We start from the raw sequence: 16,696 nt of genomic DNA on the forward strand, positions 1-16,696 counted from the left end.
GGAAAAGGCAAGGTCACAGGGATGGGCTGGTCCTTTAAGGGTTCGGGGCTCTTTGATGGTTGGGTCAAGTGACCAAGAATCATGTGATGGTAGCCCAAGGGCGGTCCTTCATAGAGAACTTGCTCCCTCAAAGAGGAAGAGACAGATAAGGGCTAGGAAAGGCCTCTCTAGAGGGTCCCAGAATCCGGAGGACAGAGCTCTACGGTTTAGAAAGATCAGAGGCACTGAGAGCTGGGGCCCTCATACATGAATAACTGATGAGAGATCCCTAAAGGGGATCCAGAAGGAAACCAGATTCAGAGAGGACTGGGGAAGAAGACTTCCATGCCTGCCACAGGGAAAGGCCCAGTTGAAGCTACCTGCAGTGAGAAGCAGGTGCAAAAATACTTAAGAGGGCATTAGGAGCCTCTGAGGGGCATGATGGATTGCTGAGTCTGGAGAAGAAGGCTGTTGAGTTCTGGCTTTGAGTTAAGCTGATTTTTATGTTAAGAAACTTTCTCCCAGAAAGGAAAGAAGCAGTTGTGATAGTTTGTTTCCCTGAGGAGGGAGGGAAACTCAGGTGGCAGGGAAGACTTTGTTATTGGCAGTAATAAAGGGGTTCTGAGGCCAGAAAAAGGGACATGGGTATAGATTTAAATGGTGAAAAAGGCTTGGCTGTCTGTCTGACTACTGGTTGCAGAAAGATTGCTTGGTAGCGCGTACCAGGATCCTATCATCAGTGGCCTAAGAAGATTATACGTTGCTATATTATGAACCCCTAAACATGTTGAAAACAAAGCAGATACTTACAAAGAAATGGCAAGAGAATTAGCTGTTTGTGAAAGAGGTACCTGAAAAGTACTGACTATGAAACTGCAACTTAGAAGATAAACTAGTAGAGGCAAGAACAACACCCCAGTGTTGAGTTACACTCTGGACAGAACAATGGAAGATATCTTGTTAAGACAAGATGTTCAACAGCTGAAGTGCATGGTCTAAGACAAGCTGGCTCCTCCAGAAGATTTTTGCAAACTACATGGCCCAATCTTGCACAGGCAGCTCATAGAATTTTCCAGGAACAAAAGCAGCAGTAAATAGCTTGCTTTCTTTTTGGATAAGATCCATGAACTAAAACTAGCATTCTGGTAGAGTCTCTACAGATTTTTGTAAGAAATATGGCTTTTTGCTTTGATTGACGTTTAGTTTTTTTTAATAGGAATAGTTCAATGGATGGCCCCTTGGGAACCAGATATAAAGGCCAGTTTTGTTCATAACTTTTTCCTGAAAGCCAAAGAAACCTTGATGGGAGAAGTCCGAAGTTTTAAGCTGGCCACCTGAGGAGAGCTCTTGCAGATACCTATCTTGGATAGGCGCCTTTAAATGTCTGTCTCTTTTTCAACTTGTTTAGAGTGCCACCCAGCACAACTGAAAAAAGACTAATTGCAGTCACATGCTTCATGCATCTTTGTACTACTAACTCCTGCAGTGAGCTGAACTGTGAAATGAATAAAATCTGATGAATTACTGACTTTCTCCTCAAGTTACTTACTTTCTGGAAGTGGGTACTGAACTGATAATGAAATGCATGTGCATATGTCCCGGTGTCATAGACTTTGGGTAAAATCCTGGTTCCACTGAGGTCAATGAGAGTTTTGTCTTTGATTTAGCTAGGGCCAGGATTTCACCCTTTGTATCTAGATTTCTCTAACAAGTTGCAGTTTAGATATTGAAAAGTAACTTTAAACTAAGAAAGTAATTCTTTGTTGAGTACTGTACACTTATTTACCATAATTAACTTGCAAAGGAATATGAAAACCCTTTATGGGTGTATGCGTAAAGAAAGTGAAAATAAGAACCTAATTCTCTCTTACACAAAGGCCCTTTACACTGCTCTGACATTCACTTTAAGGCCCTTCTCCACTGCCGAAGTGGTGTAAAACAACTTTAGTGTAAGTGAGAATTGGGATCTAGCAGCTTAAGAGAATTCTTGAGAGTTGCACTCAGTCTTTAGGCTTCATCATAAGGGTTTGGAGTTGGCTCTAAATAGTTAAGTATTCTCTAAGTCCTTGGGACAGTATAACATTTATGTGAAACTTTAAAATGTCGTCACTATAAATCTATAGTAGGAAAGGTGACCTCAGTGAATTGGCTTGTGAGTAATTAATCAAAATTGTTTGAACATTTAGCCTGTGAATTAATGTTCACTCTTTGCATCCGATGAAGTGAGCTGTAGCTCACGAAAGCTCATACTCAAATAAATTGGTTAGTCTCTAAGGTGCCACAAGTACTCCTTTTCTTTCATTCCAGAATGGTAGTGAAATAGGAAAGTGGGCGTTTACAGTACTCATGTTATGTGGATCCTCGATAACAGTCCAGATATCATTTGGACCCATGTGTCAAGTTTGTATTCACTCTAGCAACAATCCAGTGCTGTGTTATTTTCACATACCCTATGTCATTAGTTGCTGCTGTTACAGGTAACCAATGAAGCTTTGTAAAACCACTGTTGCTCTGGAGTATTTTTCTTTTGCTAAGCGACTGAGATTCAAAGAACAAAAAAGATGGCATGGGAAACTAGTTAATCAACATTAGCTGGCCAATGTTTATTTTACAGTGTTTGTCGTTATACAGTGGTGTTGTAATAGTGATGGTTTTAGGATATTAGAGAGACAAGGTGGATGGGGTAATATCTTGTATAGGACCAACTTCAGTTGGTGAGAGAAACAAGTGAGTTTACATAGAGCTCTTCTTCAGCTCACCTTGTCTCTCTCACCAGCAGAAGTTGGTGAAATAAAAAATATGACCTCATCCGCCTTGTCTCTCTAAGTGTTTGTCTTTATCGGTTTAGAACAGGCTGACAGGGTAGTTGAAATAGGGGAATAGAACACAGAATTAAATGGAAGATATAGTCCAACATGTAAGAACTATCCTATTTAATATTCTTCCTGTGCCGAAAGGGAATCTAACTTGTGTATTTATGATTTGGGTTTTTATGTAACTCTGAAATCCTTGTGTGATCAAAATATGTATTGTACGGTACATGGGCCTGAACACCTAATATTTTAACCAAAGTTTTGGCATTTTAAAGTATTTATAAATAAAACACAATCAGATCGCAAAAGCATATGTCCAGATAAAGACTAATGTTTGGGGTTCCAAAGGCACAGGACCAATTGGTTTGTTACTCGAGCGTACTGTAAACCCAGAACCAATGGAATTATTCAGCATTTACATTTTTATAACAGGAGGGAGAATTTTACCTATGACCTCTGTCATGAATATAGGGGGAAGAGCAGCATAAAATCCCTCCTTGGCAGTTGTACTGGATTGCTTTACTTGTAAAGGGTTAAACAGTTCAAATAACCTAGTTGGCACCTGACCAGAAGGACCAATAAGGAAAGAAGATACTTTCAAATCTGCGGGGTAAGGATTTGTTTTGTTGTTCTGTGTGTTGTTCCCTCTCCGGATGGAGGGAGAAGCCAAGCAGGTACAATAGCTCCTGAAAAATATACCTGGAATAATCAATCTAAAACCACAGAAACTGTGAGTAGAGCAAGGAAATGCATTAGATTATCTTTTGTTTTGGTTTGTGAATTTCCCTATGCTACAGAGGTATTTTTAATCCTGTTTTTGTAACTGTGAAGCTGAGCCCAGAGGGGAATCCTCTGTGTTTTAAATCTTTTTATTACCCTGTAAAGTTACCTTCCATCCTGATTTTGCAGATGTGATTCTTTTACTTTTTTCTTTATATTAAGTTCTTTTTTAAAGAACCTGATTGATTTCAGTGTCCTAAAGACAAAGGGTCTGGTTGAGCTCACGTTGCTAAGGCAACTGGTTGGTATTTTATTCTCAAGCCTCCCCAGGAAAGGGGATGAAGGGGTTTGGGGGATATATTGGGGGGATCCTTGGGTAGTGCTTCTTTCACCTGTGTATAAACAGACTTAACATATTTCATTAATGCCTGACAGTGTTTTGCAGATATCATGGCTGTTTGGGCACATTCAAGCCCCCGCTCTTTCTTGGCTGTCAGCCAAGTCTTAGCTGGGAGCAGTGTCCTTGGGCGGGCCAGTGTCTTATCTTTGGACCAAACCTGCCAGCTACAGCGTTGAGTTAACTCATCCTCAGTTCTTTTTATTTTTATTTTTTTTCCTTTTTGGCTTCTTTTAACCTACAAAGGAAACTTTCACTTTCCACTCACACACCTTCATTCAAAAATGAACACAAATACATTGCCCATTATACAGCACTTTAGTCTTATTGTTCAATGTATGCCACATACACCCTTCTAGTAAAATGACTATTATAGAGCTTTAGAGCAACAAGCCAGGACAAGCACACACACACACTTTTGAGGAGTCCACTTGGTACAATCTCTGGTGTCCAATAGCTTTCCTCCCTCCCCAGCCCTCTGGCTAGAAATTAGAGGTAGCCAGAAGGATCCCATGTGTAATATGGGATCCTTAACCTTTCATGTCCTTGCTTCCAAAGACTGTTGGTGTGCAAATTTTAACAACAATTTTTAATTTAAAAGATCTGGTCAATGAAATTTCTTTTTCTTATGCAAATGTAGTAAACTTCAGTATATCACATTTTCCTGATATTATCCAAACACTTTGTATTTTGTAGTTGAATAAAACAAGTATCTGCATTTTGATTTAACCCTTCTATTTAGTTTTAAACTAAATTGTCCTATGAAAAATTAAACACAGCAATTCTGGCCACAAGACAAACATCACAAAACAGGACATAGAACACAGAACATAATTCCTATTGTGCCAGTAAATTCATGATATGTTGAATTGCTTTTCAGCTGGCATCAGTTTTCTCTGATTTTTTGAAAGTCAAAAAGAACATAGATCTACCCCTTCTGGGCAGTCAGTCATTGCTTAAAATATTTCCTTTTTATACAAATACCATTGTTAATTTCAGGCAAAACAGAGGAATTCCCCATATTTTCTTGTATTTGTTTCATAGGCAGCCCAGGTTTCAGTGGCTTCTACCTTATCAGTTAGGTAATTTACATTAAAACAGATGCTTTCCGGCTTGCTTTTGGATCCAAAGCTATCCACAGCTTAAAGATTCTTACTTAAAAAAGGACACAATTAACTTTACCAGACTTTTGATTGCCTTTTACTTTTAACTCCTACTTTTAACTCCTGCTTTCAAACACACAGTGATCTGAAAAGGAAGACACCACCTATTGTAGCCCCTTGGAGCCTAATAAGATTTTAATTAATGTGACGGGGCAAGGCCAGATGGCTATAGAAAAGTAGTGGGAGATAGAATCATAGAATATCAGGGTTGGAAGGGACCCCAGAAGGTCATCTAGTCCAACCCCCTGCTCAAAGCAGGACCAATTCCCAGTTAAATCATCCCAGCCAGGGCTTTGTCAAGCCTGACCTTAAAAACCTCTAAGGAAGGAGATTCTACCACCTCCCTAGGTAACGCATTCCAGTGTTTCACCACCCTCTTAGTGAAAAAGTTTTTCCTAATATCCAATCTAAACCTCCCCCACTGCAACTTGAGACCATTACTCCTCGTTCTGTCATCTGCTACCATTGAGAACAGTCTAGAGCCATCCTCTTTGGAACCCCCTTTCAGGTAGTTGAAAGCAGCTATCAAATCCCCCCTCATTCTTCTCTTCTGCAGGCTAAACAATCCCAGCTCCCTCAGCCTCTCCTCATAACTCATGTGTTCCAGTCCCCTAATCATTTTTGTTGCCCTTCGCTGGACTCTCTCCAATTTATCCACATCCTTCTTGAAGTGTGGGGCCCAAAACTGGACACAGTACTCCAGATGAGGCCTCACCAATGTCGAATAGAGGGGAACGATCACGTCCCTCGATCTGCTCGCTATGCCCCTACTTATACATCCCAAAATGCCATTGGCCTTCTTGGCAACAAGGGCACACTGCTGACTCATATCCAGCTTCTCGTCCACTGTCACCCCTAGGTCCTTTTCCGCAGAACTGCTGCCTAGCCATTCGGTCCCTAGTCTGTAGCTATGCATTGGGTTCTTCCGTCCTAAGTGCAGGACCCTGCACTTATCCTTATTGAACCTCATCAGATTCCTTTTGGCCCAATCTTCCAATTGGTCTAGGTCCTTCTGTATCCTATCCCTCCCCTCCAGCGTATCTACCACTCCTCCCAGTTTAGTATCATCCGCAAATTTGCTGAGAGTGCAATCCACACCATCCTCCAGATCATTTATGATGATATTGAATAAAACCGGCCCCAGGACCGACCCTTGGGGCACTCCACTTGATACCGGCTGCCAACTAGACATGGAGCCATTGATCACTACCCGTTGAGCCCGACAATCTAGCCAGCTTTCTACCCACCTTATAGTGCATTCATCCAGCCCATACTTCCTTAACTTGGTGACAAGAATACTATGGGAGACCGTGTCAAAAGCTTTGCTAAAGTCAAGAAACAATACATCCACTGCTTTCCCTTCATCCACAGAACCAGTAATCTCATCATAAAAGGTGATTAGATTAGTCAGGCATGACCTTCCCTTGGTGAATCCATGCTGGCTGTTCCTGATCACTTTCCTCTCATGCAAGTGCTTCAGGATTGATTCTTTGAGGACCTGCTCCATGATTTTTCCAGGAACTGAGGTGAGGCTGACTGGCCTGTAGTTCCCAGGATCTTCCTTCTTCCCTTTTTTAAAGATTGGCACTACATTAGCCTTTTTCCAGTCATCCGGGACTTCCCCGGTTCGCCACGAGTTTTCAAAGATAATGGCCAGTGGCTCTGCAATCACAGCCGCCAATTCCTTCAGCACTCTCGGATGCAACTCGTCCGGCCCCATGGACTTGTGCATGTCCAGCTTTTCTAAATAGTCCCTAACCACCTCTATCTCCACAGAGGGCTGGCCATCTCTTCCGCATTTTGTGATGCCCAGCGCAGCAGTCTGAGAGCTGACCTTGTTAGTGAAAACAGAGGCAAAAAAAGCATTGAGTACATTAGCTTTTTCCACATCCTCTGTCACTAGGTTGCCTCCCTCATTCAGTAAGGGGCCCACACATTCCTTGGCTTTCTTCTTGTTGCCAACATACCTGAAGAAACCCTTCTTGTTACTCTTGACATCTCTGGCTAGCTGCAGCTCCAGGTGCGATTTGGCCCTCCTGATAACATTCCTACATGCCCGAGCAATATTTTTATACTCTTCCCTGGTCATATGTCCAACCTTCCACTTCTTGTAAGCTTCTTTTTTATGTTTAAGATCCGCTAGGATTTCACCATTAAGCCAAGTTGGTCGCCTGCCATATTTACTATTCTTTCGACTCATCGGGATGGTTTGTCCCTGTAACCTCAACAGGGATTCCTTGAAATACAGCCAGCTCTCCTGGACTCCTTTCCCCTTCAAGTTAGTCCCCCAGGGGATCCTGGCCATCCGTTCCCTGAGGGAGTCGAAGTCTGCTTTCCTGAAGTCCAGATAGATATATTAGCTCCAGGCTAAACAAATCCCTGGTACCAGGTTAAGTGAAATGGAAGCTGCTTCAGGTTAATTAAGACACCTGGGTCCAATTAAGAACTTTCCAGAAGGCAGGGAGAATGCTAGGTTGATTGGGACACCTGAAGCCAATCAGGGACTGGCTGAAACTAGTTAAAAGCCTCCCAGCCAATCAGTTGGGTGTGCGTGTCAGGAGCTGTGGGAGGAAGTTGTGCTGTGGGAGAGGCTGAGTAGTACACACCATATCAGGCACAAGGAGGGAGGCCCTGAGGTCAGGGTGAAGTGGAGCTTGAGGAAGTGAGGGCTGCTGTGGGGCAAGTAGCCCAGGGAATTGTACATGTCATGTTTCTAAAAGGTCAGTTACCGTAGCTGATACTATTAGTGTCCCTGGAAATACCAACTGTGCCAAACAAAGCAAACGTAAAATATCAAGGGCAAAAGAGAGAGATGGTGTGCATGCTGTAGGGTTCTCCCCATCCTCAATTTTCCATTACAACTGTGACAGATTTTCATTACCAATTTGCCTGTGCATTAGTTGATCAGGCTAAGACCACAAGAACATAGGGCGGAGATGAAGAGAACACACCATGTGACTGAATTTAAAGCATTAATTAATAAAATAACAGTACTCAAGAGAAGAAAAAAACATTAATGCTCAAACCCTGACCCCGTTTTATACTCACAAAAACATTTCCCGGGCTGGCCAGGCCAGGGGGTAGGAGAGAGAGAGAGAGAGATGGGAGGTTATCCTGTGCACAAATTGTTCAGAGACACGTTGTAAAAATTTCCAACTTGCTTCTGCTTTTGGGAGGTATTCCAGTTCGGGCCAGCTGCCTGTGGCTTCTTTAGTGTCCTCAAACCACACCAGCTCCAGGGTTGCAAAGGCAGACTGTTGGGTCTCACCGGGTGGCTAATCTTCGCAAATGTAATCTCAGTCCTGCAACTTATTTGCCTTTGTTTTACCTTTGTCTATATTTTCTTCACAGCCAGCTGGGGCCGAAAGCAGGGTTTTTTTTGTGCTTGGCATGATCTATGTCAATTCTTGACCTTCAACGCAAAGCAGCTTTCTTCTTATCTCTAGGCCAAACTAACTTTTCAAATTAACCCGTTCCTTTCCCTCCTTGACTTCAGCCTTAACTAATTGGGAGTATAAAGAAGCTGAGGGGTTAACAAAAATAATTTGGGAGGCATCCTAATGCTTTACGTTTCGTTTTAAAGCCTGTACTTGAGTTTTTAATTTTTCCTGGGAGTCCTTTAGACTCTGCACCCGAGACTTGTGGAGTCTCCTTGTGGCTTCCTCTGAGGTGTATAATTTTATTTAAATCGAAGATACCTTCTAGTGGGAATTGTTTAGATGGATGTTCACGCATGTAAAGATTCTAATTTTAAGGGACAGGGGACAAGATGGATAGAGGCACACAACCCTAGACGCAGGCAGGCTGCTCGCCGGGCGATGCCATGCAGAGACAGCCCCCCTAGTCAGGCTCTTTTACCAATCCACTGAGGTGCAGTCCACCGGGCTTGCATTAGAGGCAGCCCTGGTTACGAGCCTTTGGCTTCTCAGGGTGCTCTGGGCATCTTCCGGTGACCCTCATTCACACTGATTCTCTCACTCTCTCTCTTTTACTTACACACACACACACACACACACCCCCAAGGCCTCTATTCCTGCGTACCACGATGCATCTTTACCTTATGTTCAGACTTAATACAACCTTTCCCTTAGGTGAGGCGGTAACAACCCCTCAGTACCAGTACATTAAACTTATTGGGGGTGGAAAAACAGTTCCCCAGCACTGCTCTGTATCTGATCTTGCTGCACAATCAATAAGTTAGGATGGCGTAAGCCCAAAAGGGACAGACGGCCTCACAGGCAGTCCTCCTCTGATATCCCAATAGAGATTTCAAAAGGTCTCTTACCTCTTGTCAAGGTTCCTTCCCCACTCTGAACTCTAGGGTACAGATGTGGGGACCTGCATGAAAACCCCCTAAGCTTATTTTTACCAGCTTAGGTTAAAACTTCCCCAAGGTACAAATTATTTTACCTTTTGCCCTTGGACTTTATTGTTGCCACCACCAAGCGTCTAACAAATATATAACAGGGAAAGAGCCCGCTTGGAAACGTCTTTCCCCCCAAAATCTTCCACAAGCCCTACACCCCCTTTCCTGGGGAAGGCTTGATAAAAAATCCTCACCAATTTGCATAGGTGAACACAGACCCAAACCCTTGGATCTTAAGAACAATGAAAAAGCAATCAGGTTCTTAAAAGAAGAATTTTAATTGAAGAAAAAGTAAAAGAATCACCTCTGTAAAATCAGGATGGTAAATACCTTACAGGGTAATCAGATTCAAAACATAGAGAATCCCTCTAGGCAAAACCTTAAGTTACAAAAAGACACAAAACCAGGAATATACATTCCATTCAGCTCAGCTTATTTTATCAGCCATTTAAACAAAACAGAATCTAATGCATATCTAGTTAGATTACTTACTAAGTTCTAAGACTCCCTTCCTTTTCTGTTCCCGGCAAAAGCATCACACAGACAGAGAGAGCCTTTGTTTCTCCCCCCTCCAGCTTTGAAAGAATCTTGTCTCCTCATTGGTCATTTTGGTCAGGTGCCAGCGAGGTTATCTTAGCTTCTTAACCCTTTACAGGTGAAAGTGTTTTTCCTCTGGCCAGGAGGGATTTTAAAGGTGTTTACCCTTCCCTTTATATTTATGACACCTCTATTGTGGCACCATGGGGTTTGAAAGGGAATGATCCATAGCAGCTGCCATTGTCTCAGCAGGCGTTGCCATCCCGGACGAGCCCCCAGATTGTCAGAGAAAAACACAGTTCTCACTCTCAGGTTGGGTGCAGCAAGTCAGATACACTTTATTATCTCAAGCAATTGCACAGAGGGAGAGAGTGCACTAGGACACAGGGTTTCCCCCACCTAGTCAGGTCTCTCTAAGATAAACAATTAGAGCAAGTATTTATACCTTTATTACAGACAATAATAAGCAACAACTGCATATTGTTTATACATATTCCTTCATGATCTCTTATTTTTCTCACCATTTCTCTTAGTCTGCATTCTATTCTTATCTCATACAAGGTCACAACAGCCTCTTTCACAGTTGTTTTCCACTCGCTTCGCACTATCCCCGCTTCTACAAATTTCACGTTAATAAAGCTAGAGTTAGCCTGACTCCTGCTCATTTCAGAGGCCTGCATCCAAATTCTCTTTATCTACTTCCACAGTAGGGATTCCAAGTGACCCTTCCCTGAATTTTTGTGTAAATTACTTGGTGGTGGCAGCAATATACCGTCCAAGGACAAGGAAGGGAATTTGTGCATTGAAGAAGTTTTAATCTAAACTGGTAGAATATAACCTTAGGGGGTCTTTCATGTGAGTCCCCACATCTGTACCCCAAAGTTCAGAGTGTGTGTGAGGTGGTATCCTGACAACCTCTAAAAGTGCATGTGTTTTGTGCAAGTATAACCTCTGAGAAATTTTCAAATGCTCTCTGTTTTATCTGATGGAATTGTTTGCTAGATTTACATTACATGTATGAACGTTGTTAAAGAAAGTGTTGTTTCTCATTTAAGAAGAATTGACATAAATGATGAGATGTTATATTGTGCTCTTCTGGGATACTCATTTCTTCCTCTGCATCCTTTCTGTAGCTCAGAGTTTCCCCATTCTTATTCCTTACACTATACCTCCTAATCCAAGATACCCTCCTCTGTTGCAGTGACCTTTTCTTCTGGGCAAAGAGGAACAAATGGGGCTCCATTCAGCATCCATTAACAGAGTCTTTTAATGGGTTGGAGCGATTTCCAGTGAGAAATAAGATCCTGCCTATTACTACCTGTGACAAATTAGTATGTGTATTTTTATCAAACTACAAACTCAATTTTGTTCTGCAAGTACCTGTGCTAGAATACACCCCTATATTCACACCATACACACTACTGTAATAATCTTTGTACAAAGTATGCCTTGTAAGCTATCCTTTGAAAAGTCATAATTTGCTGGTCATTATTGTTCTGGTACAATATGTGTGGTAGCATTGTATGTGAAGTTATAAGATTCCCTTGAATGATGTAATTAACACATGTTCCAAACCACACAGCCCTGCTCAAATAGAAGTTGGCAAAGAAGGTCTGTCCTAAACAAAGGAATGTGTGGTCTGCTTAATTTGTATTTAAGCAGTCATCAAGCAGAAAGGGAAGACAAAGAAGTTAAAACAGATGAAAAAAACAGCAGGGAAGATCCTTCCACATAGACTTTTTGACTCCTGGTTCTCAGCTGGAAATATTTTTCAAGAGGGGGACAGAAACTATAAAAGGAAGGACAAATACCCTAGGGCACTCCCTCTCCCTCCCTGTCACTTGAATTTACTGCACCTGAAGAGACAAAGGAAGCAGCCATTGGACTTTGGGGAAGGGTCCTGACCTGAGCGTTTGGTGAGTAATCTGCTGGAGCATATGGAGAGAAACTTTGCTTGAATTTAACATAGTTTGTTAAGTTAGGCACTAGTAAGAGTTTTATCTTTATTTTTCTTTTAACCATTTCTGACTTTTATGCCTCATTACTTGTACTCACTTAAAATCTCTCTTTGTAGTTAATAAACTTGTTTTTATTGTTTTAATCTAATCCAGTGTGTTCAAGATGAAGTGTCTTGGTGACCCCATCTGGGGTAACAAATGGTGTGCGTATTATTCTCTCAAAGGAATAATAGGCTCAATATATTTGCTCTGCCCAGGAGGTGCTGGGTAGTACATATGTTTCTAGGGGAAAATCTGAGACTGGTAGTATATGGTAAACTTTAAGGCTGATAAGAGTCAAGGTGTGGCTGGCTGACTGCAGCACACACAAATGTAGCTGGAAGTGATTTATATGCTGGAGGCTGTTTGTGAGCAGTAAGGCATTGTAAAGGGCACCCCAGGTTACAGAGCCGGAGGGACATAGCTACTCATTGGTCTGGGTTGTACCCTGGTATGTCACACCACCATTTGGATTGTAAGTCTATGCATACCTCCAGTTTTGCTTTTTACCCTCCATATTGTGCTGAAAGCTTCATAGAGGTATCAGAAGAAATTTTTGCATCAAGCAGAAGGCTAAAAATGCAGAGCAATCAAGGGTCATTAACCTGGAAGGTCTCCACTTAAATGCAAATACCATAAGACAGACAATGAGCTAGCTTTCACCCAAGGAATCAGTTTATCTAGGTGAGCTTATCAACAGCTCATCTGATGAGGAACTTGAAGTCACTGAGGAGAATCACCAGATGGGGAAGGAGGGTTTGGAACATTAAGAGGTTGTTTTAGCAGCCCTTGGAGAGAGGGGAGCAGATCAGGACCAGCAGTAGACAAGGCTGAACTTGAGGAGAGGAGGAATCTTGGATCCTTGAAAAGACACTGACCAAATGCCACAGGGATTTTGAGTGGTGAGGAAATTGTGGCAGTGATCTGCATTCAAGTTTTCTTGTTTTTCCATAGATCTGTAATTTCTTGTACTGTCTAAGAGTGAAGTGGGTGTGTGTTCAGAAATTCCTTTTGCAAAGTCTGTGTGTAACCTGCATTTCCTGTAATCTAGTCCCGGAAGAGGGAAACAGAAAACCAGAGGATGCAACAGCTACAGGGGAGGCTTAGGAAAGCTGGCACCAGTTTTGGAGCTTAGACAATTGGACTATGGCATCCCCATTACCAAAAGGGAGTGTCAGCCATGGGGTCTGAACCTGGCCAGTGGGTTGAGAGACCCAGAGCTAGAGAGATGGTGCTTCAACTCTGCCTAGAAAGTCAAGAGCACATGGGACCCAAAGTTTGGGTCCAGTATAGCAGCCTGATGAGTCTCCACCAGGAGGAGCTCCCCAGGGTTAGAAGAGCAGCCCTTTTCAGGGATTTAGTGTGTTGCCCCCATAGCAGTTTTTGGTCTGTGCGATCTCTGAGACACGTATATTATGTCCTGAAAATCCAACCTTTGTTTCTTGGATGATAGTTCAGAGAGCTATTAGGTATGCCAGCCCTGAAATCCTCACTCTGTAGTTTTAGAAAGCACATATTTGTTCATGACATTTTTTTGCTGATATATTCTCTTGTCCATGTGAAATAGGGTTTGTTACAGCACTGAAGTGAAAACTTTGCATTCCAGGCTCTAGCTTCCAGTAAGAACTCTAAGAAAGCCATCATCTGTCAGTTCTGGAGAACTCTACAGTGACATGTAATATTTGAAATAGGACACTGCGATGCAGAACACAGTGATATTTTTTTTTATCAACTTAAACTGGTCATACCCTGTCCCAGACCCTTTCAATCCAGGATTGTGATTACAGCATACAGTTTTGTTCAGTCTTGTACTACATAATTCAGAACTGGATTTGTGCTTGGATTTTCCTTTACTCATGGAAATGTGGGGCGGCCACCTCCTTGCTCTCACAGAAGGATCTCTCTTTGGATTTTGGGCAAATGTCTGCACAGGGATATGTGGCTCTTACTTTATGGGCACCAGATCACCCTTGTATAATTCTGATCTCATGATCAAATACCTGTAACGCTTCAATAACGAAGTATAAGATGCATGAAGAAACTCAGGATATCATCTGCCCTAGAATTTCTCAATAGGGTGTGTATAGTTACTGAATTTTGAAATACTTTAGACCCTCAGTCATCCAATTCTTACAGGAAATAATTTTGTAAGTGGACAAAATGATGTAGTTAAGCAATAATCCAAGTGTACACCATGGGGAAAATACCATACACATGCTTCATGCTGAATTAGGAGTTCACCACCTTTCTTGTCACTGTCAAACAAGACCAGAAAAGAGAACGCCTAACACTGATGAAATCCTTGTCAATTGGAGACTCTACCTTTGCTTCCTATAATTGGTAACTAAAGGGCATTTTTCACGTGTGTTAGACACATGTATTTTTGTCCCTTGGTTACAATGTTTGCCATAGAAGAGTCTTTGGCTGTCTGAATATAAGTCTGTAATAAAGAAACGTGGCATTTCAAAAGCACCTGAGAGACTTAGAAACACAAATCGCTTTGAAAGTCAGTTTAACTTGTGCTTCTAAGTAACATAGGCCCAAATTTTAAAGATATCTAGGCATTGCTGCACTCAACATCACAACAGCCAACTGATTTAGGATCTTAAAAGATTTAAATCCTAAAACAGCTAGCCTTTGCGATACTGAGCACAGAAATTCCTAGATAGGTTTAAAAATCTGGGCCGTAGGCACCCTAGAAAATCCCACTCAAAATATTTCTTCTCAGAAAGATTGATTTGCAGTACACTTTTTTTCTTCTTTCAGCATTTACCTTTTAAACTTTTCCTATGTGTTTTACTTTATCCTGAAGAGTTTATACTCTAAGGGCCTGTTTTTTTTGCCACCCTTATCCATGTTGTCATACCTAACTTGAATTGTCAAACCAAGGGGAGTAAACATGATAAAATCTGGCCCCAAGAAGACAAGCAACATATCGTGGTTGGAAGAGAGTTATAGTCAATGTAACTTTTGTATAAAACATTTATTTATTTATTTATTACTACATATCAGCTATCCCAACAGTCCTTCAGCATATGAACTACTAGTTGGCTAATTCCTTGTAGATCTCACAGAAGAGAGGAGAGAGTTGGAGGGGAGGGCAGTAACAATATGGTCAGTTCAGGGGGATACCATATGCGGATGGGGTGATGTGGATTAAGAAATCAAGACTGTATCCATCTAATCTTGTGTTAATTTTGAACTGCAATACAGTGTTCAATTTCTAAAATTGTTATATTTTGTATAATCAGTTGGATTGCAGTGGATGTTGCAGCTGCCCCCCCTGAACCTATTGACCTAAGCCATACCCAAATAACTGAAGCTCTGCTCTCTGTTTCCAATTCATTAGCACTGCCTTTAACATCACTAGAATAATAAGTGCTATTGAACTAACTTCTTGTGTTCAAGAGGCCTCAGAACTAATAGCTCTAATTCATTTTCCTCTTTTTACACAGACCTACTTTCTTACATGGGCAGTATCTGGGGAACAATGGATTTCTTCAGACTTTATTTAATGATGCATCAGAACATGGATTTTTTTCTCATTATGATCTCCTAATTGGATTTAGAGAGTAGACCTGTGATTGCTAAAGTAGATTAAAATACAAATAATAAACTGACTTTTGACACCAGCATATTTTGTTTCAGTAAAAATCTTCCTGGGTAAGATTAAAGTCTCTCAGATGTTTCCCATGTTTGTCTTCTCATGTCATAACTGGTAACAGCAGCCAACACAATGCTGTTACTGTAGTATTTCAGCCATAACAGTTCAAAGGCACCTAACTGTATTTCAGGATTAATTGAGAGGCAAACAATATTTTTATATACTTTAGGAAAATGAAAACTTGCAAAACCGGTGTTCCGTGTTGCTAAAATATAGGTCAGTGCTACTGACTGACTGTGTCCTTTGCAACAGTTTGGTATTATCAGTGCAAATAATCAAACAGTAGCTATAGGCACAGAGCCTTTATTGACTTGCACCTGCCCAGTCCAATGGAAAGGCTGAAATCAGTCCAGACTTTGCTAATTTCCAATTATAGCCAAAGGCTATGACAGAGATTATATCATCAGGCAAGTTACTGTTAAACCCATGTTCTCCTTGAGGATCAGTAAAACACTTTGAAAACAAGAGATGGGCTTTGAAATTTAGATTTTTTTTTGGTGGTGGTCTAAAAATAATCTGGTGTTTTAGAGAATAAAACTAAGGCCCTGTTAAACAACCAGAGAACCTCTATGGAAAACCAATGGGTTGTTACAATGTCTCAAATCTCTTAGCTTGGTGGTGTTATACCAATAAAATAAAAACCAGCAGGATCTTATTAAAGGGAAAAAGGCAAAATACCACATTTATTGTGAATACAGAAAGAATCATAGTAAGCAGTTAGTTATAGCTATAACATTCCATTCAATTTCATATTTATTCACACACACACACACACACAGGTTCTGCAAGGTTGTTATCATAGTTACCAGCCTTAGAGTTGCTCATGCCAAGCCACTGGCCAGGGCCTTGTCAGATGCTCAACTGATGCTCCTGGAAGTTGGTTTGCAGAATCAGACCCCAAAGTTCTCAGTTTCTAGAGTTTATTTTTATAGGAATTTCTTCCTATGCCAGTCTATGGGAATTGCTTCATCATGCTGTTGCTGAATCAATCAGCAGATAGCACATTCCTGACGGCTCCGTGCTGCTAGATGTTATCTTGTTCTTTGGTTCTCCCATTCTT

General features: G+C 41.5%; 1 long non-coding RNA gene across 2 annotated transcripts; it reads left to right on the top strand.

Annotated features, from left to right (window-relative positions):
* The first annotated feature begins 3,450 nt into the window (after positions 1 to 3,450).
* On the top strand, positions 3,451 to 15,602 carry LOC140909020 (uncharacterized). Of its 2 annotated transcripts, XR_012158052.1 has the most exons (4): positions 3,457 to 3,522; positions 11,177 to 11,306; positions 11,558 to 11,891; positions 15,428 to 15,602. It is a non-coding gene; the product is annotated as an uncharacterized lncRNA (long non-coding RNA). The 2 variants fall into 2 exon arrangements; XR_012158051.1 differs by lacking the exon at positions 11,177 to 11,306 and having other exon boundaries at positions 3,451 to 3,522.
* The last annotated feature ends 1,094 nt before the right edge of the window (positions 15,603 to 16,696 follow it).

The sequence above is a fragment of the Lepidochelys kempii genome, chromosome 3 (assembly GCF_965140265.1).
Source record: "Lepidochelys kempii isolate rLepKem1 chromosome 3, rLepKem1.hap2, whole genome shotgun sequence".
Taxonomy (NCBI): Eukaryota; Metazoa; Chordata; order Testudines; family Cheloniidae; genus Lepidochelys; species Lepidochelys kempii.